The sequence below is a fragment of the Gorilla gorilla genome, chromosome 7 (genome assembly GCF_029281585.2).
Source record: "Gorilla gorilla gorilla isolate KB3781 chromosome 7, NHGRI_mGorGor1-v2.1_pri, whole genome shotgun sequence".
Taxonomy (NCBI): domain Eukaryota; kingdom Metazoa; phylum Chordata; class Mammalia; order Primates; family Hominidae; genus Gorilla; species Gorilla gorilla.
In genome coordinates, this window is record NC_073231.2 from 86,539,694 (window position 1) to 86,565,527 (window position 25,834).

At 37.8% G+C, this 25,834-nt stretch overlaps 1 long non-coding RNA gene across 1 annotated transcript in view; it reads right to left on the minus strand.

Moving 5' to 3' along the window:
* Nucleotides 1-3,042: 3,042 nt before the first annotated feature.
* LOC109028015 (uncharacterized) overlaps nt 3,043-25,834 on the minus strand; it is an 81,076-nt gene continuing 58,284 nt past the window's right edge. The window contains exon 4 of the long non-coding RNA XR_002007068.4: nt 3,043-3,187. This is a non-coding gene — a long non-coding RNA (uncharacterized lncRNA). The remainder of the gene's footprint in view (nt 3,188-25,834) is intronic.

The following is a 25,834-nucleotide window of genomic DNA, read 5'->3' on the forward strand; positions in this document are numbered from 1 at the left end:
AATAGCTGAGATTACAGGCATGCACCACCATACCCAGCTAATTTTTGTATTTTTGGTAGAGATGGGGTTTCATCATGTTGGCTAGGCTTGTCTCAAACTCCTGACCTCAAGTGATCTGCCCGCCTCGGCCTCCCGAAGTGTTGGGATTACAGGAGTGAGCCACCACGCCTGGCCTGAAATCTTGCTTATTAATGACTGATGAAATTTATAGTCGGGGCATTTGTAATGAATTATCTTTGTTTTAGTCCATTCCAGACCTTATTCTGGTTCAGTTTCATTTGTCAATTATCTGTGCTGTCTTTATTTTTGCTAAAATGCACCATTTCCATGATTGTGGCTTTTAAAATAAATGCAGAGAATTCTCAATCTGCAATTGAAAAAAATCAGAATTTCAGGATAGCTATGCTTCATCAATTGTAAACTCATAGCCCTACTTACCTCTCTTCTGATTTCCTATTTTGTGCCAGAAGCTTTGTTTCTTTCAATGCCCTCACTACAAAATGACTGTTGCAGGTGCTCGTTATCATTAAATGACAACTCTCTCTCTGCTTTGCTCTGTGATGTGACGGTTGAAGACATTATACAAACTTCTTTGTCTTTTTACAGGCGGAAAATAATTTTTGACTTGAGTATTAATTGAAGAAAGAAAACCACCATTAAGCAGAAGTCAATGACTTGATGCAACTTTCCCTCCTAAATTGCTAAATTGCAAATTAATTCTTCTCCTTCCCTTTTACACATTTCCTCTCCACCTTCCAGTAAGCAGCTCTGTTGGCACCAGTGGTTTTTCTGTTCAGAATTTTTATGCCTCAAATTGTGGATTATCTTGCCTTGGGACAACAGTGATTTCATGTATAAGGCATGATGTGAGGTGCAATCCCATTGGTCTTTTAGGTAAAATAAGTTACTCAGAAGTCATAAAATGTGCCATTAATTACCATTAATGACAATTGACATTGGGTTCTGAGGATTTTGAGAAAGCTATGCAACAATTAGTCAGGATAAGGAATATTTTTTTTGTTGTTACTCTTCCAGATTACTCAAATTCTGCATTTCTTTTTTTTTTTTTTAATAAAAATGCAAACTTGGTCATTTTAATTTCCTGAAACAATATGCTGAAACAGGGTTAAGGAGCATGTACATTCTAGAAAAAAATTAATTTGTTTTAGATTAATATGAATTCTGGTTTTTAATATTTCTCTCTGATTCTCCAAAATTCTTAGAAGATAAACACCTTGGATAGGGAAACGTTCTACCCCTGGAAGGAACATTTGAGATATCAAAACTGAATTGTTGTTCTAACCCAACAGTGGTCATTAGTATCACCTACTATATGAAAAATACACACTCCTGGGATTCTGTTTCCAGAGATTCCCATTCAGTAAGTCAAAGATTGAGCACAAGAGTTTGCATATTAAAAGAGTTGCACAAGTTATACTGATTCACATACTTCATTGATCATATTGATCATTTGCCTAAGTTTATAGCACTTACTATGAACAACTTATAGAATGGAAGCCAGGTATATTATATTACAGTAATATTTCTATTGTTACTGAAGGAAAAATTGTGACTGTATCATCACTCCTGTGTTGTCATACCCTCAGGATGAAATATTAAGTCAAAGATAAAGACCCATGCACAGATTTGGACAGCGTTGGGGAGTCAAAGGATTTAATTGGTACAATCTAATGTGGTGCAAGTAGCATATATAATCACAGCCCTAATGGGAACACAGATTAGATGGTGAAGAGTAAGTTAACATCCAAGGAGAGTAGACAGAGAGGTAGAAGTCAAGGTAACTGTGAGGCACAAAATGCTACAGGGAATATCAAGGTGTTCAGATCAATATATGCAAGGAATACCCTTACAGCAAAATTCCATAAAACCGGCACTGTTGCTCCATCTGACCTGCATAAGTGCTTGTTGCTAGGGCAGGACCCCTTCCCTATCCCCACCCCCTATTCTTTAAAGGGACTGGTACATCTTCTGATCTCAATTTGAGAGATTGCTGCAGGATCTGTATATTGAGTTAGATTTTCACACATCAAACATCACGTTTGATCTTTGTTTACATCTTACAATACAACTAAACAATATTAAGAGTGAAAATTTGGAACAGATGAAGAAAATAACATTAACATCGTACAGAAAAGCATAAAATAAGATTTTAGAGTAGATGGTTCTAAAATTGGTACCTTAATCAGAACACATGATTCTTTCAAGGAAAATTGGTAAATTTTACTAATAGCCAAAAGTAATTTATAAAAGGTTTAGAAATCAACCATTAAAGGAAAGGAAATGAGAGATAGAGGAATGTCAGAGAACAGAACCCAACCAAATCACAGGTTCAAGCCCTCTACATTCGCCCATAGTAACCTGACAAACCAAACAGGTATTTTTACTAAATTAGAATGCCCTCACAGAAAAAAAAATCATAAAATAAGCTATTCCGAATCAAGACCAAAGCTGTGAATTCATTGACTAAAATCTTTTGTTATATTAGTCCTACACTAGGTGACAGGGTTTCTGATTTTATTTTGTTGTAACCCTTATTGGGTCAAAATCAAATGGACAGCTAAAGCAGTTGTATCCAATTCAATTCAGTATATAATTAAATGCCTATCTATTATATGCTAGTCACTTTGTTTGACATTAGAGAACACAGATGAATAAAATGATATTTCCTCTTTGAGGAGCTCTTAATCTGGAAGAAGAGACAGAACAGTAAACAATTAGCTGTGACATAACATGCGAACTGCATGTTAGAAGCCTGATCCTAGTGCTGTGGAAATAATTAAACGTTGTCTAGGGAAGGGAAGGGAGGTGGGAAGGGAAGTCCACAGGGAGTGAGTGACATTGGAGACCTTGAAGGATGAAGGAGTTTCTCCAGGTGAGCACAGAGAAGAGAGGGAGGGAGAGGAAAACCCCAGCAATGGAGAAAGCACGGAGTGAGTAGAGCATTCCGGAAGTAGCAGCCCAGCATCTAGTGTGGTGACAGTGAGGGTTGAAAAGGTAGCCTGCGACCAGTTTGCAGTGGTTCTCTGTCTTCAGTGTGGCCCCGGGGGCAAGGTGTGGGGCACATGGGGGATGCAGAGTTGGAAGATTTTATCTGCATTCTTTCTCACTGCTAATAACACTGTGATCTTTGACAAGTTATTCTTTAATTGTGCCTCAGTGTCCTCATCTGAAAATTGAGAAAGATAAAAACAATTTCAAACTCATGGTATGGTTTTAAAGAGAGAGTGAAATGAAGAATTTAGAACAGGGCCTGTCACCTAGAAGTGAGACAGAAATAATATATGGTGGTCATAAAATAACAGACAAATCCAGGCAACAGTTTCACATGATTAGAAAAAAAGAAGAAAAAAAAAACTGTTCAAATGACTGCACAAGCTAGAGGCTGATAAAACCATGAAAACCAGGGTGTGGACCAATCTGGCTAAAAACACTGGATGCAGCATGGCCCTGGACTTAACCTAGATTTTCTCCCAGGACCTCATTATCCACTCATTGACATCCTAGATCACACACCACCCGTGCCATGACAGTTCTGGGAACACCCATATTTGGTGTAAAAATGGGTGGCAAAACAGTTCTGAGAAATCTCCACCTTTTTCCAGGAATCTCCATGAGTATTTCACCCCTTGGTTAAAGAAATCCATAAATCTAGAAGCCCCAGGCCCCATTGCCCAACTCTCTCTTGAGCACACCTACACTCCCCTTTCCTGAGTATGTACTTTTTGTTTTGCAATAAATCTCTGTACTTTCACTATTTTCCAGTTTGTCCTTGAATGCCTTCTCACTACGGTGTCAAGAGCCTGGACACTGGCTGGTGTGAAGGTCCTACTGGTATGTGGGGACCTTCCCTAGCTCACCAGTATCAGAAGTATACTAAATAATGTTAACTACTGTCAATATATTTTGGTGGTAAAGAACTTGGAAGGCAAGATGGAATGATGATTAATGGCATGGACTCTGGTGTCAGACAGACTGGGGAAGTATTTATCATTTATCACCCATAGAACCTTGCAAGTGTTACTTAACTTCTCTGTACTTATAAATTACCAATCATTGTAAAGTATCACAATGTGGTTTTGAGGACCCAGAGAGTCCAATACTTAGCAAAGCCCCCACTACATAGGAAGTACTCAGTGAGGTTAGCTGCTATCCTTTCAGAGTCATTAAAGAAGAGGTGAGAGTCTGTGTGGGTTAGGAAGGAAATTAGATGTATTTGGCTCCTGTAGAAAAACATGATAAGAAAGCAACAATATGAGTAAAATGTAAATAGTTTAATTTGGCTTTGGGAAGCAAATGGCTAATGCTTTGTGGTGGTGATCGATGATGGTGGTGCTATGTGTGTATGCGTGTGTGTATTTCCTTAGAAAATACAGCTTTTAACTGTTTTTAAAATAGATGGTCATTTGCTTGGTGGATATGCTGGCTTTGAGTCTTTCCATTCTTCCAAGTATAATTTCCACAATCAAGCAGAGCCAAAAATCTCTCTCAATGCAGTCAGAAGCAAGACTCCTGACTCTGAGCATTCAAAATGCATTTAGCCTATGAAGCTGTTTGGCATAGCCACTGATTTCAAATGGCAGAAGCCATGGTTTGCTATGACGGGAGAGGCAGCAGCATGAGGAATCTAGCCAGAATGCTATCTAGAAAGAAATCTAACTGGCATGCTAAACCATTTATGCGTTTGTTTGTTAAAAGGCACTTTAAAAATAATATATTTGAAGTATCACAAATCATTCTTGATTATGATTAATCTGTTGTTTTTCAATTGAGGAAAAGGAGTTTCAGACAGGTTAGGTAAATTTGCCCAAAACTTCACAATAAGTCAATAGTGGAATCTGTTTGGTCTCCACATTATCTGTATACATTCTAAAACATCTTTCTACATGCCAAGTAAGGTGGTTGTTGTGGGCAGAAGTATAACTTGAACCATATGTTTTCCAAACAGAAGTAAACCAAAATGCATTACTCGACCTTCCTGGTCATAACATTGATTTAAATGAGTAACTCTGACTGTGTTTTAGAGATGGTTTTACAGAAGCATCTTTCAGTTCATGTGTACATTTCCCTGGGACATTATTAGTAAAATTGATCACTTCTCAAATTTGAGGAAACAAAGGCAAGCCATGGACTCACGTAAGTAAAGCAGAAGGTTGTCACCTTCTTCAGTCTCATAATTCTACCCTATTCTCCAGAAGAGCAGGAACTGCCTTTAGACTCTCAAGACACTGATCAGCATCCTGCCTTGCCATTCTGGAATTGTTTCTATTCTGTCTCAGGGCATTGATCATTAAATTTGCTTCAATTGCCTGAATCCCATGGCAAGACCCATTTCAAGTCTGATACATAAAATTCTTTAAGTTAAAAAAATTGAATTAGAAGATGTAGAAGTCTGTAGATGTGTGATGTGGATGTATATGTAGTGATATGGGCAGGCGATGCAAGGCTGAGGGAAGGGCAATTGCAGCTGCAAGCTTAATCTAATCTGCCAGCCCCCATTAAGACTCTTCCTCTTCCCTTCATTTCCAGGACCTGAAGCTCAGAAATACCAGGGTTAAGAGAAGCCAAAAATTTGGTGGCACAGGCGGAACATAAGAAGCAGTAAGGAAAGAGAAAGGAAAGTCATTCTTTTTTTTTTTTTTTTTTTGCGTCAGGGCCTCCCTCTGTCACCCAGGCTGGAGTGCAGTGGTGCTATCATACTCACTACAATCTCTAATTCTTGAGCTCAAGTGATCCTCCTGCCTTGGCCCTCTAAATAGCTGGGAATACAGGCATGCACCACCACGACCGTCTAATATTTTAATTTTTCATAGAGACAATGTCTTGCTTTGTTGCCCAGACTGGCCTCAAACTGCTGGCCTCAAGTGTCCCTGCTGCCTCGATCTCCCAAAGTGAGCCACCACACCGGGCCAAAAGTCATTCTGTTTGTTGTATTTTTATCCTTAAATTCTGTCTGTCATCTGTAAACATCCTTGTATGATCATGTGATGGCCCACATGTCCCCAGGCTCATTAGCCTATGCAACCTTTGCTTTGATATAAAGCAAATAAGTTGGTTTGGACTCTTATGCTGTCGTCTATGGAAGAAAACCTACGATCTTATCTCTTTTTCCTTTGGGATGCCAGGTATTTTGGTAGGGTTTACAGTTTCTTTACCATTTTTTTCTCTCATCTCTTGTTTCTGATTCATCTTTGTTTAATTTTGACTCATTTTCTCTGTTCCACACCCCTTAGCCTCTTCTTGAAGCTACATTTTGGGTGCTTAAAGTTTCTTTTTTCTTTCTTTTTTTTTTTTTGAGATGGAGTCTTGCTCTGTCGCCCAGGCTAGAGTAGAGTGTAGTGGCGCAATCTTGGCTCACTGCAACCTCCGCCACCAGGGTACAAGTGAGATTCTCCTGCCTCAACCTCCCGAGTAGCTGGTATTACAGGCATGTACCACTACACCAGGCTAATTTTTTTGTATTTTTAGTAGAGACAGGGTTTCACCATCTTGGCCAGGCTGGTCGCGAACTCCTGACCTCTGGATCCATCTGCCTTGGCCTCCCAAAATGTTGGGATTACAGGTGTGAGGCACCGTGCCCGGCCAGGTGCTTAAAGTCTCTTAACTTTTAAAAATGTCACTCACACAACCAGCTGTGTCTAGCAGACTTTTTGATGAAGATCAAGAGTAATGAATGGGACTGCACGCTGTCATCATAGAGTCAACAACTTGAAATTGAGCATTACCGTGTCTTTTGTCATGAAATCCTCAGGCATCCTCACCTCCATCTCCTGGCTGTCTTAGCCCTTCAGATTCCTGGTCTTTGTGCAGGGCTACCCCTGGCCTCCTCTCGCTGGTTTTTGTGTCTTCTCCCCATTTATGGATCTTTTCATCCTCTCTTTCCAGCAATGCCTAGAAACTCATTTTTTCCTTTATTTTATTATGCAATGCTCTTTAGCTTTCCCTTGGTCTTATTTCCCTTGTCTAGTTACCAAAATCTAAAATCAAAATGGCTCATTGAATCTTTTTGGTAAACAAAAGATTGCTCTCTCCTCAAACTAATTTTCCTGCCTTAAAACAATAAAGTCTTCAGGTAAAATCTTAGTTGGGATAAAATTCAGTAAAAATCTCTTCACAGCCTGTGGGGTTGAGGGGTAACACATTGGATTTAGCTCAGTAACCAGTGAACTAGCCTAAGCAAACTGTCAGGCCTTTGAGCCCAAGCCAAGCCATTGCATCCCCTGTGACTTGCACTTATACGACCAGATGGCCTGAAGTAACTGAAGAATCACAAAAGAAGTGAATATGCCCTGCCCCACCTTAACTGATGACATTCCACCACAAAAGAAGTGTAAATGGCCAGTCCTTGCCTTAAGTGATGAGATTACCTTGTGAAAGTCCTTTTCCTAGCTCATCCTGGCTCAAAAAGCACCCCCACTGAGCACCTTGCGACCCCCACTCCTGCCCGCCAGAGAACAAACCCCCTTTGACTGTAATTTTCCTTTACCTACCCAAATCCTATAAAACGGCCCCACCCTTATCTCCCTTCCCTGACTCTCTTTTCAGACTCAGCCCGCCCGCCTGCACCCAGGTGATTAAAAGCTTTATTGCTCACACAAAGCCTGTTTGGTGGTCTCTTCACACGGACGCGCATGAAACAAAGCATACAAAGAAAATATTGCCTACTTTATTTTACTTTTTTAAAACAATTTAAGTCAGAAAACATTAAAATCTACTGGGGAAATTTATGTAAATTTGCTTCTCTTATTGTAAGAACCAAAGGTTCAAAAGTACTTCCAGGCCAGGCAAGTGGCTCATGCCTGTAATCCCAGCACTTTGAGAGGCCGAAGCAGGTGGATCATGAGGTCAGTAGTTTGAGACCAGCCTGGCCAAAATGGTGAAACCCCATCTCTACCAAAAATACAAAAATTAGCCGGGCGTGCTGACACACACCTTTAGTCCCAGCCACTCGGGAGGCTGAGGCAGGAGAATTGCTTGAACCCAGGAGGCAGAGCTTGCAGTGAGCTGAGATTGTGCCACTGCACTCCAGCCTGGGCGACAGAGTGAGACTTCATTTCAAAAAAAGAAAAAAGAAAAAAATAAAGTGCTTGCTTCCAAGCTTTGTGTGTTTTGAAAGTTTCCATGAAATACATCTTGTCCAATTTAACATTTTTCTAGGGTTTTGATGTGACATGTGTCCAAAAAAATATTTGCAGCTACATTTGTCACGAATATATAAGGAATACAAGAACAATGGCAGGGCGTGCTGGTTCAAGCTTGTAATCCCAGCACTTTGAGAGGCTGAGGCAGGAGGATTGCTGGAGCCCAGGAATTTGAGGCTGCAGTGGGCCAAGATTGTGCCACTGCAGTCCAGTGTGGGTGACAGAGCAAGACTACTCTGTCTCTTTAAAAACAAACACATACACACATACACACACACACACACACACACACACACACACACACACACACACACGAAGAAGAAGAAAAGAAAAGCGGTTTCAAGCAGATCAGTAGCTCTGAATCTACATTCAGTTCGGGGCAATCCCCTGGACAGCTGTGCTGCAAAATCCCATTAAGACCCAGAAGAAGAGGGAATCTCAACAAGTGATTTGAAAAGGTTGGGCAAATAGGAAACATTCACACATATAAGAATGTCAGTTCTCACAGTCAACTAAGTATTAGGTTGGTGCAAAAGTAGGCCGGGCGCGGTGGCGCATGCCTGTAATCCCAGCACTTTGGGGGGCCGAGGCGGGCGGATCACGAGGTCAGGAGATGGAGACCATCCTGGCGAACACGGTGAAACCCCGTCTCTACTAAAAATACAAAAAAAAATTAGCCTGGCGTCGTGGTGGCGGGCACCTGTAGTCCCAGCTACTCGAGAGGCTGAGACAGGAGAATGGCGCGAACCCGGGAGGCGGAGCTTGCAGTGAGCCGAGATGGCGCCACTGCAGTCCGGCCTGGGTGACAGCGAGATTCCGTCTCAAAAAGAAAAAAAAAAAAAAAGTAATTGTGGTTTTTGCTATTACTTTCAAATGGCAAAATCCACACTTTTGCACCAACCTAACAGATAGGAAAGCAGGAGCTTTTTTATGTCCTAAAAATACCTCAGAACTCACCTTGCCCATGTACTCAGCTACGCACAATTGTAGTGGTTCAGAGAGTCCCGCTTTGTGGTGCACTTTCATTCTGAAAGACTTTGGTGAGTCAGAAGAGCAACTTGTTTGAAGCATACTCCAAAAACTCAAGAAATCTTGCTATTCCGAGCATGGATGCCCCTGTAACCTAATATTTCTATTGAATTTATAGACTGGTATTATGAATACGTGTTGGGTAGTGGGGCACGCGGCTGGGTCAAGGGTTCTTTCAACTATTGATCTCAGCACAATAAACAGTAAGTGGTGCCACTGGAAATTGGATTCTTATGTGATGGAAACGTGCTGAGTCATCAATTACAGTTTACCCCATGTGTTTCAGGGACATTTATAAAGCTGTGGGGCTAAATCAAATCTGACTTGGAGAATGTATAGAAAATATTTGCAGAAAGCATCGGTGGGGGCGGGGGCGTCGTCAAAAATATGACTTTAAAAAGCAGTGTTTAGGGAGTTTCTGGAATAATGCCGGGCAAACCACAGAGATGTCTAAAGCCACTTTGAGTGTGCTGAATTGACTTCCTAAAAATTAAATGCAAAATAGATAATTTTAGTAATGCAAAATATAACAAGGACACAAAATAGCTTGTGTGCTCTAATGCCTGTAAATAGCTTTAAAAATAATCCCAAATGCCAGGCAAATAAAATATGCCCCTTATACATATATTGACTCCTATTAAACTAGGGAGAATAAAAAAATAACGTCATGGTTTGGTAACGAGTAGATTTTTAAAAATGCTTGATAAACTATGCTAAGCAAGAAACTGGCAGATAAATGCTGAGATACAAAAATCTAAAGATGCATGGAATTCTTTTTTCTGGAGATGGAGTCTCACTCTGTCGCCCAGGCTGGAGTGCAATGGCGTGATCTCTGCTCACTGCAAGCTCTGCCTCCCAGGTTCACGCCATTCTCCTGCCTCAGCCTCCCGAGTAGCTGGGACTACAGACGCCTGCCACCACGCCCGGCTAATTTTTTGTATTTTTAGTAGAGACGGGGTTTCACCGTGTTAGCCAGGATGGTCTCGATCTTCTGACCTAGTGATCTACCCGCCTGCCTCTCAAAGTGCTGGGGTTACAGGCGTGAGCCACCGCGCCCGGCCAGATGCCTGGAATTCTTAAGTGATTAATGATAAAGGTTAGGATTTAGAGCTAGAAATGAATAAGCATTTACTAAAAGATGTAGGTATTGATGATGTAAATTTAACTGAGGCCTCAAATTTGAATGGAACCCCCCCCCATGGAGAAATCTGGCTTTGTTGTAAATATTCTGTTAATTACCCTTTCTGGTCTATTGAGGAATAGACCGTGATAAATGCAAACAGTGATCGAAGTGTTGCAATGCATTTGTAAACTTAACCACACTTTATGATTTATCACCACATTTTAAGGCGGTGTGTTTCCTTTCTGTATCATCTCGCCTTGTCAAGGAATGTAAGAAATCCTTGTGGGGTGGCCAATGCAAGTGTAAAGCACTGAACTTTGAATGAAGAAATCCATAGTTTAGACTTCACTCTTCCATAACTAGATGTATGACCTTGGGCAAGCCATTTAATTTCCCAGGATACTTAGACTAAATAGTATTAATAATTCCAGTTTACTATATGCCAATACTCTGCTAAATTCATTCTTATACCATTAATAACCCTTTGAAGTAAATATACTTTCATTGACACAGAAAAAAAAAAAGAGTTTTAGAGATGTTAAGAATATTGCCCAAGGTTGCAGGGCTAATAAAGAGAAGAAATAGGATTTTAATGGAGACCTTTTCATTCTAAAACTTATGTTCTTACTCAATATGCCATGGTGCCATTCTAAAAATACATGCATTTTCCAAGTTAGCTTGATAACATAATGGTTAGGAGCATAGATTGGAATCCAGAAAGCCTGAGTTTTAATCCTGGTTATTGACACTTACTAGTTTTGTGACTTCAGTGGTCTACTTACCCTCTGTGTATCTGAATGCTCTCATCTGTAAAATGAAGATAATAATAGTATATCCCCCTTACAGTAGTTAGAAATTAAAAGTAACACATTTAGAAGAGTGTCTGATGTATACATTATAAATATTACTATTTACTATTATTTTCCCTCATACAAAGTGTATAGATATATACTGAGAAAAATGTGAAAATACAGTGGGATGAGAGAACAAATATTTATTAATATCCTAATACAGTCAACAAACCTGTCCCAGGTTTTAGGAAATGCAACATTAAAAAAATATTGACAGATTCTGTTGTAAACAGCAGGTATTCCACAGAGTGAAAATTCTTGCCTTCTTGGTACTTCTCTAAATAAAGTCTCCTGGAAGGTGCTTTTTGCTTAAAGAAACTGATATCTATCACATTGCACTCTCCTTTATCATAGGTGACTAAGATGTCAGACAAAGCATTTTTTTTGGAAACTATGAAGTGATAAATTACTGGTAACTTAGTTTTCTGATTATTCCTTTTAAAATGTATTCTTTTATGGATTTAAAGATATTATATTTTTATTTATTATGACTTATTTCCTTGTGGCCTGGAGAGGATGTATTAATACTTCATGAGAACTTATTTATATTTATAAAGCTTCAAAGCCAAAGGTTTTGAGTTTGAGACTTTTATGTAGTACAAGAATTGGTGTCTGAACGATGGAAAGGTTAATTTCACTAGTGGAAAGTAGTTTGTACTTAAAACAAAAAAAATTAGTAATTTAATAGGTGACATTTTCCACCCAATTATTGCTAAGGTCTGATTAGAAGCTATGATATTTGAATACTTGGTAAAACATATATTTTCCAGAAACCCAAAGTATTCTCTGATAGCAGTATGTCAGAGATACAGAACTTAAATGCCAGATGAAATCAAGTGAAGCATTTCTGAGTTTGCCTAAGGTTACAACCTGAAACAGAGCTAAAATCTGGGAATCATTTCTGGATCAAAGTCTAGTAAATCACTAAAATCCAGCTGCGTATCACACGTTGTATATAGTGTGAGGGTAGAGAGAGGAATTCAATAAGTCAACAAATGTTTATTGAATGCCAATGTATGTCAAGCATTTTCTTTCCACTTGTCACAAAGCAACCTCAGAGTTCTGCATGTTATCACTACTTTTAGTTTGCAGAAAAAGAATCATATTGGGGTTTGGATTCAGCAAATAGTCACCCTTTCTCTGTCCTACTGTGGGTGGAGTACATTTTCCTACTTCATTGATGAGAGTGGGCTGGGCCATGGACTTGATTTGGCCAAAAGGTGTGGTAAAACATGATTCAATCTGAGACTTGAAATGTGCTTCTCCATTAGAGCCATCTCTCTGGGTTTTTGCCATTGCTAAAAAAACAATGTGACCTTGGCAGCCCATTTGTCCACAAATAATTGTAGACATTTTGAACATAGCCACCTTAGGTGACTGTTCCTGGAATCCTTGGTAACTGAGACAATCTAACCAATCTGAAGACCTGCAATTTGAAACAGACTCACCCCAATTTACCAAAAGACTTTTGAGCATAATAACCAGCTTTGATTGGTGCATACCACTGAGTTTTGGGGTGTTTTTAATGTAGCAATAGCTGACAGATACAATTATGTTGGCCGAAGTCACATAGCTAATAACTGGGGAAAGAGGATTCTTGCTTTCACATTGCTTAACAATCTAGTCAGTAAAGGAAGATAAACCCAGAGCAATAGACAGTAATTGATACTCTAAATTGTACATTTTAGACAATAGGATCTCTTAGAATTTCCACAGATGAAAGATTAGTGAGAATTGGATTGTAGATACAGCATCCAAAATGGTAAAGTAGCCTAATGTCTCTACTGAGGACACAAGGATTGTCACTTTAACATAGGTTTAAAAGCTCTAAAGGGCAAGTATGTTTGACAATTACCATCATGCCAAAATCCTGAACCAATGACATGGGTCCTAAGGCCATTAAGATGCTCTTTTCTGCAGTGCCTGGAAGAAATCTCAACAATCCTTGTTAAAGGAGTACTCTAGGGAGTGACAATCAATTGATAAAAGCTGGCATGCCAGCCAAAATCTGTGTCTCCCTTGATCTTGGCAGAAAATCTATCAAGAGATATTAATATGTTGGGGCTCATGACATAATACTCAAAAGTTTGGTGCTCTGGCCTGCTAAATAGTTAAAATGAAAAGAGATTAGAAGGGCCTGAGACCTCTCTGACTTTCTCTTGCTCTCCTATCTCTGACCCCTCATTCTCTCCCGAAGCCAATTATAGAAACCAGAATCCCTCTTCCCCAAGGTGGGTCATAGAGACTAGAACCCTTTCCTCCAAAGGAAATCATAAACCTAGAAAGGCCATTCTCTTCCTTCTCCCTTCTCCCTTCTCCCTTGAATCTCTCATTCTAGAGAGGTCCTGCCCTCTACCCAGGAAGAAAGAACGCTACACACAGCAGCCAAGAAGAATCTGAACAGACAGGCCTTGGTGGGGTTCACCACTACCTCCATCTATTACCATTAGGTCATATTGATTTTTCCAATCACATTTTTACATCACTGCCAGGCAGTTTTGCTTGGGCCTATGGGTATTCATTTCTGAAGGCTCTTGTGTCACATACAATTTTGCTTAAATGAATTTGTTAAGCTTTTCTCTTGAGAGCCTGTCTTTTGTAATATACCTGTTGGCTGTGACGCTTATGATGGGTGAGGAAAGGGATCACATCTTTCTAACCCTGCAGTTTTGGCACATAACTCAGGGTGGCTGAGACACGTGACTTGCTCCAGAGCCTGCAGATGAGAATCTGGAACAACTGACGAAAAGCCAGGCAAGAAAAGGTAAGAACTTTTTACTAAGGTCAGCTCTCCTGGATCTCAGACTGTAGTGCCTGACTGAGAATGGAAAGTAAACATTTCTCTTTATCCCTCCCTTTCTAAATTCAGGTTAGCTGGAGAAAATCATTTGTTTGGATTGTGAGTCTTTTGTAAATCTGGTTTTGGTTTGGGGATACCCATTTCTTGTTGGTCCTTTCCCTCTCAGGGACAGCTTTTTCTTTCTTGTTTGTCTCGTTTTGTGTCCTGAGAGTTTGGCGTTGTGACCAGTGAGAACACACTCTGATTTCTACCAGGTAGAGGACAATATTTTACAAAATATCTATTTAAAAATTGTTTCAAAAATATATTTGATAACTTACAACCTTAAAGTGAAATTAACAGATAGTCATTATCAGGGTCATTTCTAAGTAAGTTAAAATACTGAAACATAAATTGCTAAGCATAAATTTAAGTTTATATATGTTGGCATCCCTTGTTTTCATATGGTATATGGAAGCTAAATATATTTGGTTCTATTAATAAAAATTGAGATAAAGTGAGTTTCTAAAAATTATAAAATAGTGAATGCTGATGTAATACAGTTCACAATCTGTGCTAGCTTTCACTAGAAGTAAAGATAACTAAGAGTTAAGTATTACAATTAATTAATGTGGCTACATTACTAGAAATTACAAGGGAAACAATTATGTATATGAGAAAAGTAAGGTGTATTTGATAAGGAAAAGTATGAGGAATGAGTTTTCTTCAAAAAGCAGAGCTGATTATATGAAAAAAGGTTATAAAAGGTTTGTGTAAATCTTATATTGTGTGATTAAAGCTTACTGAGATTGAATGAATTTATTTAGAAGATTTCATTAAAAATTAGCCTTTAGTATTAATATTACACAGATGCAGAAGTCAAACTTAGTGTGTTAAAATGGAGTATTGGTCTGAAAATTTAGTTTTCTTTTTTTACAAGCTGTTGCTTAGGAAACAAATATTATGTGTTTTATTAATTTTTTTGTAATTATTGTTGTCTTTTGTCAGGCCTTTGATTACTTAAGAAAAGTGAGTCTTCTTAATGTTAAAAGAGGTAAGTTGCTTTTTGCAACTATGTGACCTTCTGTTTTTGCCTTTAAAATATTTTGCTGTTGCTTTGATTAAATAGGTAAACAAGAAGACCCTATCTAATTGTTTAAACCTACTTATATTTTTGACAAACTTCTCTTAATCCTATTCTAAATTTAGTCTTTTGACCTTGAATTCTCTTTGGAATTTCCCAGTTTTGCCACTGAAAAGCTGAAAGGATGTGTGTCTCACCTTGTACAAGAGCAATAGTAAATGAATTTGGCTTATTTATATGTTAAATTATGTGAGAAACATTGCCAAATAAGTGATGCCTGCCATTGATATGAGTATTTCAAAGTTTATGTAAAATTCCTAGGAATCTGATATGTTATCAATCATAATTTTGGTTATTATGTTAAAATGTTATATGCCATGAAAATAACCAAATTTCCTCATGAGTTGCACCATTAACTTGAGAAACTCATCAGATTTTCAACCAAAGTCATTCTAAATATTTGTAATTCAGTTATTGTTTTGATTCTTTTTAAAAAGCATTCAGTCAGCTGCAGTACAAAATAGTTTGATGATCAGTTTTTGGCTTGGCTTCCTATCCTTGAGAGGCTTCTTAAAAGTTTAATCTGAAGTTCCTTATGAAAATTTTCATCAAAGCAAACTTAAAGAGATCCTGTGTGGTCAGTCACTATTCTTGCTGTACTTATATAAATAATCAGACCAAGTTTAATGAGTTTAGACTTATTTTGTGAACAAATTAGTGTCACTTTGATTATCTTTGGCAGAAATGGAGGTAATTTTAGAAAGAAAAATTACATTAAAAAAACTACAGTACACCGATTATTAGATTCTAGCTCACTGTTTCTGAGGATTTGTTATCCACCTGAAATCTGGACTGGATCTTAAATTCTTCCAGTTTCCTCTTATATCTGGCTATGATTCTTTACACTAATATTTATAATTTTTCTCTCACCCTTCTAGCTTGGCCATTGACATTAAGACTGCCTTCTTCCTGAAGCCCCACAAACTGAAGCTAAGTGACTGATATAGACTTCCATAATACCCTTTTGTCCAATCATGTTTCTACATGGCTGTGCATTCTTCATCAAACTTAAGCCTAAAAATAGAAAATTTTCTCGGGGTTTTGGATTGTCATTTTTTGGGGCTCCCATGTCACATAAAACTTTGATTAAAATAATTTGTTATGCTTTTCTCTTTTTAACTGTTTTAAAGCGTGAACCAGCCTACCTGGCTGGTGTTTCTCTTTAGTCCTTTTTGCCTTTCTTTTCCTGGCCATGTCTTGTACATCTGCATTAGAGGCAATCAGACAACAAATTTATTAGGACAAAATGAAAGGGTCGTGAGAATTTAGGGTACTTTTAAAAGACTTGTTGAATTAGTTGACTCAAAATTGAATGTTGCTCTTCATGTCTTCTTATGAAGAGCTGTCTTTGAACTTATGGAGTTAGCCATTTTCTGTCTTGCTTAGTTACTGCTGTCAGTCTACCTGTTCATTAGTCATAGCAGGATTTTAAACTCACTAAATGCTTCTACCCCTTGTCTCTCAGACTCCTCCTGTATTTCTCCTTTCCTTATTCAATTTTGAGTCAACTAATTCAACAAGTCTTTTAAAAGTACCCTAAATTCTCATGACCCTTTCATTTTGTCCTAATAAATTTGTTGTCTCATTGCCTGTAATGCAGATGGGGCATGCACCAGTCTAGGCCACTTTGAGGCAATGGCAGAGAGAAGAGGAGAAAGAAGTGGGGGTAGAGGAGTGGAAGTAGAAGTGCAAGCAGGGATGGCACTTACTTCCCTGACACAATGCCTGGTTGGCTGAAGATTCTATGGCCATTCTAACTTTAATGGACTGAGCCATTCATTTATTAGACACAGAACCTTTATTGTTCTACATGAAATTGTCATTTTGTTGCTTTCAGTGACAAACTCTCATTCAAATACATTCATTTTCTCTAGTACTCACTTGCTATCATCCTTTTCAGAGATCCCTTGGCTCTTGTTTGGTTAATGGCATCAATCCCTAGCAAGCCTCTCAGATTTAGTCTTGTTCTGTTACAGTTCACCCAGTATGTTGTTTTCCGGGTGAACCTTTTAACAGTTAGAATATGATTTGATTATTCCTGTTTAAAACCCTCCTATACCTTTCCATTGCTCTTGGAATGCAACTAAAACTTTTTGGGAGTGTTTCTCCCATAATCTATGTTATACCTAACTCTATAGTCTCTTATCAAGCTCCACGAACTGTTACATTTTATAATTTATCATGTTGTATTTGTTTTGGACATTCAAATGTTCTGTACTTCCTTATTTCATGGCAACTGAACATGTGTTTTTTTTTCTTACCCCGAAGTTACTTTTTTCTTTTCTCAGTTCCTCAAGCCAGCTTCAACCTAAGCCCCACTGCCCTCAGAATGCCATTTCTAATCACTAGATAAGAGTAGTTGCCCTTTTTAACTTTTCTAATTGTTCCTTATATACTTGCTAAGTAGTAGTTATCAGAATTTATTATCATTGATTGTTTAGTTGTGTCTCATTCCTACTAGACTGAAAGTTCATGCAGTAGTTATCACAGATGTCTTATTCATCCCTCTATCTCCAGTGCTTAGCATAATACTTGGAATATGAACGAACAAAAAACTATTCATCAAATAAGCAATTACTTTATTATAGCCTTGGTTAGATGTATCTCCATAGACTCAGTGACTCAGTACCTTCTAGGACAGGTTAGGCTGATTGATTTTGAGTCATCAGGTCCATAGGAAACATCAGTAGTGAGGAAGCAAGGAAGATAATTTGAGGATATGTATTTGAGAGACTTGAATCCTACTGTAGTTGCTGTAGGCAATAAGGGGATACCTCCTTTCCTGAGGTAACTTCACCTGAGTGCCCTCTGGTCAGTTTATTGGCAACTTTATAGCAAGGAAAGTTAGGATAGCTAGCAATTACTTCTAATCATTTTTGATTCTATGGCATCCAGACACAGCATATCATCTGCAATTACGCTGGCAGCTAAATGGCAAAAATTGAGGGAAGATTTGATGTAAATAGAACAAAGAAACTTTGATCTTTATTGAAGACACATATTCCATTGCACTTAAAAAGAAAGTATTCATTACTCTCATACACAAAAGAGGCGGCAGAAATTCATATTAAAAGTGGAAGGTTAAAATTTGATGGGTTGTTTGTGTCACCCTCAAACATCTTTGTGATCATAGACAACTGAAGAAGTATCAACAGGCACATCTCCTTTGTTAAGAAAGCTGGAGAACAAAGAGCTTCCTATCTTACTTTGCTTTCAAATTAAGGGTGTGGTATTTGACATCTAAACACATGGAGAAATGCTCACCAAATCTGATCTTTGTTGTTGTTGTTGTTGTTGTTAAATAAAGTCGATTCGGAAAAAAAGTGTCATTCAACCCGTAAGATAAAAGAAAGTCTGTCTGTGAATAAATTAGAAGTAAATGAATTTGAGGAGAGAATACACTGATTCATACCTCAAAAGGCATGATTTAAATGCTTTTGTGTAATGAATGTTATGTTTTATATTTTTAAAAATTGGTATATCTCTATGAGATATTTTTAACATTGTTAATGTTATGTTTAATATGTAATTGTTATGTTTACCATTGTCATTTACTTGGCTATAACTACCCAATAGTACAGAAAAAGAAAGGGCAAAATATAGATAGTAATGCTAGTGCAATTACATAGACATCTCTCATGTTTTCAAGATTCATTTGCAGCACAGCATATTCATGATTCATGTAACTGCTCCTCCCACTACTATGAAGAACCCTACAAACACGCTCAGCCTCAACAAATGAACTAAGGATCCCTTGGGCTGCCTTTCAACATCGAGAGATTGTTCCTTCTGTTCAAGGTGATGCTACTGGTGTATTAAATACTTATTTCCCACTAAACAAATATCAGTAAAAAAACCAATGCGTAACCAAAAACTGAAACAGAAAAAAAAGTATTAAGGTCTGTTTTGAGAAAGCTCTAATGCTCAGATGTTCAGTGAGTTTCCCTAGTGGACTTCCCTATCTCATGGCCCTCTCAAGTCCTCTTTTCATACATTTAAAGTTTTTCTTTAACAAATCTCCTCCCTATTTGTTTGCTTTCAACTTCAACTGGCAAACAATGTACCTTTTGAACTCCACAATACTAGCCCTCTAAAAGGAGAAAATAGAACTATCTATTCCATGTCAGCTTATCCCCAAATGAGGTCCCAGAACTGCTTCTTCATAAAGAATAGCCTGGAATATTCAGTATAAGCACTTATTTCTGGATCTTACCCCAAATTTATGAAAGAATCTCTGGAGTGCATCTCATGAATGTACTTTTTTTTTTTTTTTGAATGGAGTCTTGCTCTGTCTCTCAGGCTGGAGTGCAGGTGGTACGATCCTGGCTCACTGCAACCTCCATCTCCCAGTTTCAAGCAATCCTTCTGCCTCAGCCTCCCGAATAGCTGGAATTACAGGCACTCACCACCACACCTGGTTAATTTTTGTATTTTTAGTAGAGATGGGGTTTCGCCATATTGGTCAGAATGGTCTGGAACTCCTGACCTCAGTGATCCACCCACTTCAACCTCCCAAAATGCTGGGATTACAGGAATGAGCCACCGGGCCCAGCCAAGAAAGCTCATTTTAAACGATCTCCCCATGTAACAACTCTGACACACACTACAGTTTGATATTCCTGTGGTTTGACAAAGAGAGAGTTGAGATGGAGTAGGCCTTAGCTGAGGTGGTGACCGTCACCTAGGGAAAAGCTAGATTAATTCATAAGTGTGGTTTATATTATAAATAGAATAATAGTGGCTAACATGTAACACTTACTGAGTGCTTAACACATGCCAGACACTGTGTTAAATATACATACTACTTCATTAATTTTTTACAATATGACCATGAAACAGATGCTAGTATTGCCCCTAAACAATAAATGAGACCTTTTTCAGGGTTGAAGATGTTACATAACTTTGGTAAAGTCACAAGACTACTGACACCTAACACTTAAAACCATTTTATCTAACCATTGTCGCCATAGTATCTCCCAGAAAGAAATAAGCAAAGATTTGGTATGTAATGATCAAGTCCTCTACAGACCAGTGAGATTACATAATCCTTGCTCTTGTTTAGTTATATGGAGAAAAAATGTTAGACACAGCCTCTTAAACGTGATTGTAACTTTCTAACTTTTCTAGATTGTCTCTTAACTGTAGGTCTGATTCTTCTTATATGCTCTAAAGAAAACACCATACATCAAAATTCCCTCGTTTAAAGGATCTCCTCCTTCTTTCTCTGTGATAGTATACCTTCCTACATTTTTTCCCTCTATAATAGCTCTTTTTTGCAATTCATTGATATGAGAGGTATTTATTGAATATCTACTGTGTATCAGCCACAGTAGTAATGTTAAGGACATAGTTATGGACAGCAGCTTTAGTCTATGCCTTCAAAATAAATAAGCCATATAAATACTTAGATATAATGCTTAATGTTAAGAAGGAAACATAAAGGCATGAGATATAAAATCTGTGGAGAAACTAATTTTATTGTTTATATATTTTTTAACTTCACCAGGACCAGCTGAAAAACAAAACAATTTTAATTAAGATTATCAAAACCTTTTTTTTTTTTGAAGAGCTGACATTTATGCTGACACCTACAGCAAAGTGAAGACAGGAAAATGGTCCTGTAGAGAAAGAATGACAAATTCAAAGTTTCTGAGATGACAAAGATCTTGCATTTCAGAGGACTTTAGAGAAGACCCATGGAGCTAGCATTCAGTGAGAAATGAGGCTAGTGGCCCAGTTCTCAGTCGGTACCCTGCAGGGAGGGCTCAAGAAATTGGGTTATCTTCTGAGTTGAAAGGGAAGCCACTGAGGGGTTTCATGCAGGGGAGTGACATTGTTATTTAATTTATTTCTTAAGAGGCTCTCTTTTGCTAACATGTGAAGAAAAGATTGGAGGGGAATGAGTTCCTGAAAGACCAGTCTGTTGTCTATTACACTACTTCGAATAAGAGATGATGGTAGTCTAAGGGGGTGATTTTGGAAATAAAGGACGTGGATGATTCTGAAATATTACATACACATGTAATTAACAGGATATGCATATGTGTTAAATAGAGGGCAAAGGGAGATAAAAGAATCAAAGTTGACCCTTAGTTTCTAGATCTAACACCCTTGAGAATGCTCAGATGAAAAATTTAGAAATAGGGGATATTTCTAGGATTAGGTAGGGGAAAGACTGGGAAAACAAGATTGATTATAATAAAATTTTGTTTTAATAAAACTTGAGGTGTCTATGAGAAAAATTAAGTGTAACTTGCTACTGGCTATACAACCTTAAGACTCAAAAAAGAATTATGTAATAGAAAAATAAACGTAAGAATAATTAGCATAGATATGCTATTTAAATTCATAGAAGTAAATGAGATCATGTAGTCATAGAAAAGTATTTAGAATGGAACCCTGGGAGGCTCTAGCATTTAGAGGTCAGATGAAAGAGGCTGAGAAATCAAAGAAACTTAAGAAAGAATGGCCCTAGAGGAAAGAAGAAAACAAACAGAGCATGTTGTCATGGAAGCCAAGAGAAGAGTGTGTTAGAAATAAGAGAATGTGGTCAAGTATATTGAATGCAGGTCAAGTAAAATAAAGACAAATAATTTGTACATTCAATTTAGCACTATGGTTATCATCAGTGACCTTAACAAAAGCAGTTTCAGTGAAGTGAGAGAGTAAAACAAGATTTTTACTGGTTTGGAGTAATGGAAAGAGTAATGGAAACAGAGCATGGTTTCAAGAAACCCTACTATAACCCAATGAACTGAGTCCAAAAATTTCAATGGTATAAAATGTGGAGGGCCATTATTTCAAGGTTAATAAAATGACCTGTGCAGCAATCATGCTGGTAGTTCTAAGGGTCCAGCTGTGTGATCCACATTCATGCAAGTTCTGGCTATAGTTTGCAACCACATAACAATTGTCCACTCCTGTTCAAATATAGACAGGGATGATTCTGGATCCTGTGACTATCTGGACTCCCATGACATCTGCAGTGATTGTGATGTCTCCTGATATTAGAGTGATTGAAATTGTGCTGGAAAAATACTAGGGATTTAATGTCTACTCCATGCCATCTTAATTCAATCCTGCCACTCTTCAGCCTAGACACTCTTCTTATTCTTCATTCCAAGGTAAAGAACTTTAGCCTACCCTCTCTTGAGACTGTGGGTTGGTCAGAGAACTGGATCAAAGTGCCAATTGCTTTATATCAAAATTTGAGTTGTAAATTTTTATTATGTCTAAAAACTTTTTGCTGCAAAGAGAAGTTAAAAAAAAGAGTGATATATGAGGTGGAGTTGAGGGGTTTTTGTTTGTTTAATGTTGCTTAAGATGGAGCTAGTTAAATATGCAAGATGCTAATGGAAATAATCCAGTAGATGAGCTTCCTTAGGAAAACAAAACTGCTAACAGTAAGGTAGGCAGCAAGGACTGGCAGCACATGGCAAGATGAGAGCCTACTTGTCTGGGTTTAGTGCAGGATATCTGATCCTGAAAAGGCAAAAGGAGAAGGAAGTAAAATTGCTCATTTAGGAAAATATGAGACTCCTGCAAGAAATTAGAGCAAGGGGTTGGGCTCACATCGTAAGAAAAGACTCAGGTTACTGGAACTGGGACACGAAGCAAAAACTTGTTTTAGAAACAAAGCACAAGTTTAGAGGCAAAAGATCAGAGCAATAGCAGCAAAATTTCCAGCTCAATGTTAAATTTTAGGAGTACCAATTGTGATTCCAGTCAAGAGACAGCTTAAGAGACCTCTACCCCAAGACGGGGCTGTCAATACCTGGTAATTCAGTTCTTATCAAAGAGCTGGACATTGGAGGGATATATGACCAAAGCTATGAATACTATTAGATATAACTCTTTAATTCAGTATCTCCTTCTCTGAAGACTCAAAACATCACTTAAAAATTGTCTATCAACTCTACTTTCATTTCAGATTACTCAGCATTTAACATATTTTTCTATATTACATTTTATAATACATTTCCTGCCTCACTTTTTACATTTCTATTGCAAAATGTCATAAATCAGAAGAATACAGGTTTTATAATCCTACACACCTAGTTTTAAATCTTCAGTCTACTACTTACTACATAAGTAATATTTTACAACTTAAATCTAAGTACTGATTTGCTTTTTGTAAAATAGTGTTAATACCTGATAATTTTTAAGTGTTTTTTAAAAGTAAAATGGCGTGCATGTAAAATATCTAGTGTGATTGAGTATATAGTAGGTACTCAAAAAATATGAGTTTCTTTTTCCTTTCACAATTTAATGAACATAGATTAGAAACATACGTGGTGAAATCTCCCTGTTCTGTTTGCATTCTTTGTCTGCTTTATTCTTTTGACAATAACTTTGAGTAAGTTCATATCCCTAAAATACCCTTAGTCAAATGTTTAATAGATTTTCTTTATCAACAACATAATCTCTAGATTTAGATCTCCAACTATCTCTTATGTAAATTATCAAATTCCAAGTCAGACTTGGCCACTTAATTGCTGCTTTAAAATGTGCTTCTTCAGACTAGTGTTTCTTTCCGCTGCTTCTGTTTAGAATGTTCTTCCTAATTCTCTCGACCTAACAAAGCTCTCTCCATCAAGGCCCAGATCTAGTAGTGTCTTTCATCCACAAAGCCTTATGGTATCCCTGAGCCCTTAATGAATGTTTCTCATCCAAAATCAGCACTTATTGTTTTCACCCCTCATTTGGCAATTAATCTTACATAAGAATTGCCATCTGCAATGCTCCCCAACAGTGTTAATTCTTGGTTCATTCACTGCTAGATAACTAGGAATTATGCTCTCCTTTGCTAGACTTTACTTAGTACTATACTACTTTCTGGAACTAGACTTGGATAAGGCACTGGACAGGAGCAATACTGGTTGGTGTACTTCATTCATTTAAGTACCTGAAGATCCTTTCCATGGAATCTCATAAATATCTGGCTACCTGCCAACATTTCAAGGATCCTCATGGCCCTTCTCATTCTCCTTACACAAATATTCTTTGACTCTCCCTTGTGACTTACTTTTTCTTTCAAGAAAAAGTGGTTTTAATGTTGAGAATGAAAAGAAAAAAGTAGAATAAAGGAAAAGAGAGAAAGCATCTGTCCATATACACATAATTCAAGTAATGAACCATCAAATATTTTCACACTTCTATGCCTTTTATAAAATAATATTATCCAATTTTAAGTTTAGTTTTAAAGCAAATAAAATAAATCTAAAAGCCTCAGCATGTTATAGAAGATTTCCTGAAGGAAAACATAAAAATGAAAGAAAAGAGGATAGCTGAAATTTCTGTGGATGATCTTTACAGGAGATAAATTAACTTAGGCAGTTATTCATTTATCCATGCAATATATATTTACTGAACACGAACTAGATGCAAAGCAACTTTGCTCCAACCTAGGCACAAAGATGAATAACCCATTTGCTTCCTGGCTATTAGGAAAGATACATGTTAATCAACTTATCTTATTAAAAAACATGAAATTGGCCAGGCACGGTGGCTCACACCTGTAATCCCAGCACTTTGGGAGGCTGAGGTGGGCGGATCACCTAAGGTCAGGAGTTTGAGACAGCCTGGTCAACATGGTGAAACCCTATCTCTACTAAAAATACAAAAATGAGCTAGGTGTGGTGGTGGACACTTGTAATCCCAGCTACTCAGGAGGCTGAGGCAGGAGAATCACTTGAACCCGGGAGACGGAGGTTGCAGTGAGCCGAGATCGTGCCATTGCACTCCAGCCTAGGTGACAGAGTAAGACTCCATCTCAAAACAAAAACAAAAACATGAAATTGTGATAATGTCAAGAGCTGTAAAAGGTGCCCAGCACTATGGTAGCCCTAATAGAAGGACTTTGTTCTAGAAAGGAAGCACATAGAAAGCTTTCTTAAAGAAAATAGTAATTACCTAGGTAAGGAAGTGGAGATTTTCTAGGTAGAGAAAATCACATGTGCAAAGGTCTATGCTATGATGAAATGTGAAAATTACAATGAACCAAAAGAAAGTCAGTGGCTTGGGTGAGAATGATTGTGAAGAAGAGCAAAGGGCAAAAGGAACCTGGAGAAGTCAATGCCAATGACAAGCCTTCCTGGCCATGAGGAGGCACTTGCTCTTATCCCAAGATCATGGAGCTATTTTTAATTGGGTAAGACATAAGGAAGAGTGACACAAATTAATTTTAATTTTCAAAAGATCACTCCAGCTGCAAAGTTGCAAAAAGAAGAGCTTTTGGGGTAAAAGGTTAGGACACTGTTGCCATAATTTAGGCAAGAGATGGGGGAATTAAAGATTGATATAGAGATAGAGGGATTCGTGATATTTTTTGTGGGTAAATTAATAAGCAGCAATGATCAAAGAAGACTACCAGGTTTTTGGCTTTTATAGCTAGATGGTAGGTGGTAGCTCTCACTGAAACAGAAACATTGGAGAAAAACCATATTGGTGGCAGACAACATACAGGTGATTTGTTTTGAACATACAGTTTGAGATACCTCTGATACATCTGAAAGAAGACATCAACCATGCAGTTGTACATACAATAAAAATAATTGCTAAACTTATAAAGCATTTAACATGTTCCAGGTTCAAGTGATTGAATATATCAACTCAAATGTGTTCTGGAAATCCAAGGAGAGCTTAGCTAGATGTACAACTGTATGAACTACCTGCATTTAGATGGTAAATTTATCTAAGATTTTGTATAATATTACCTAGAAAGAAAATATGGAATGAAAAGAGAAAGAT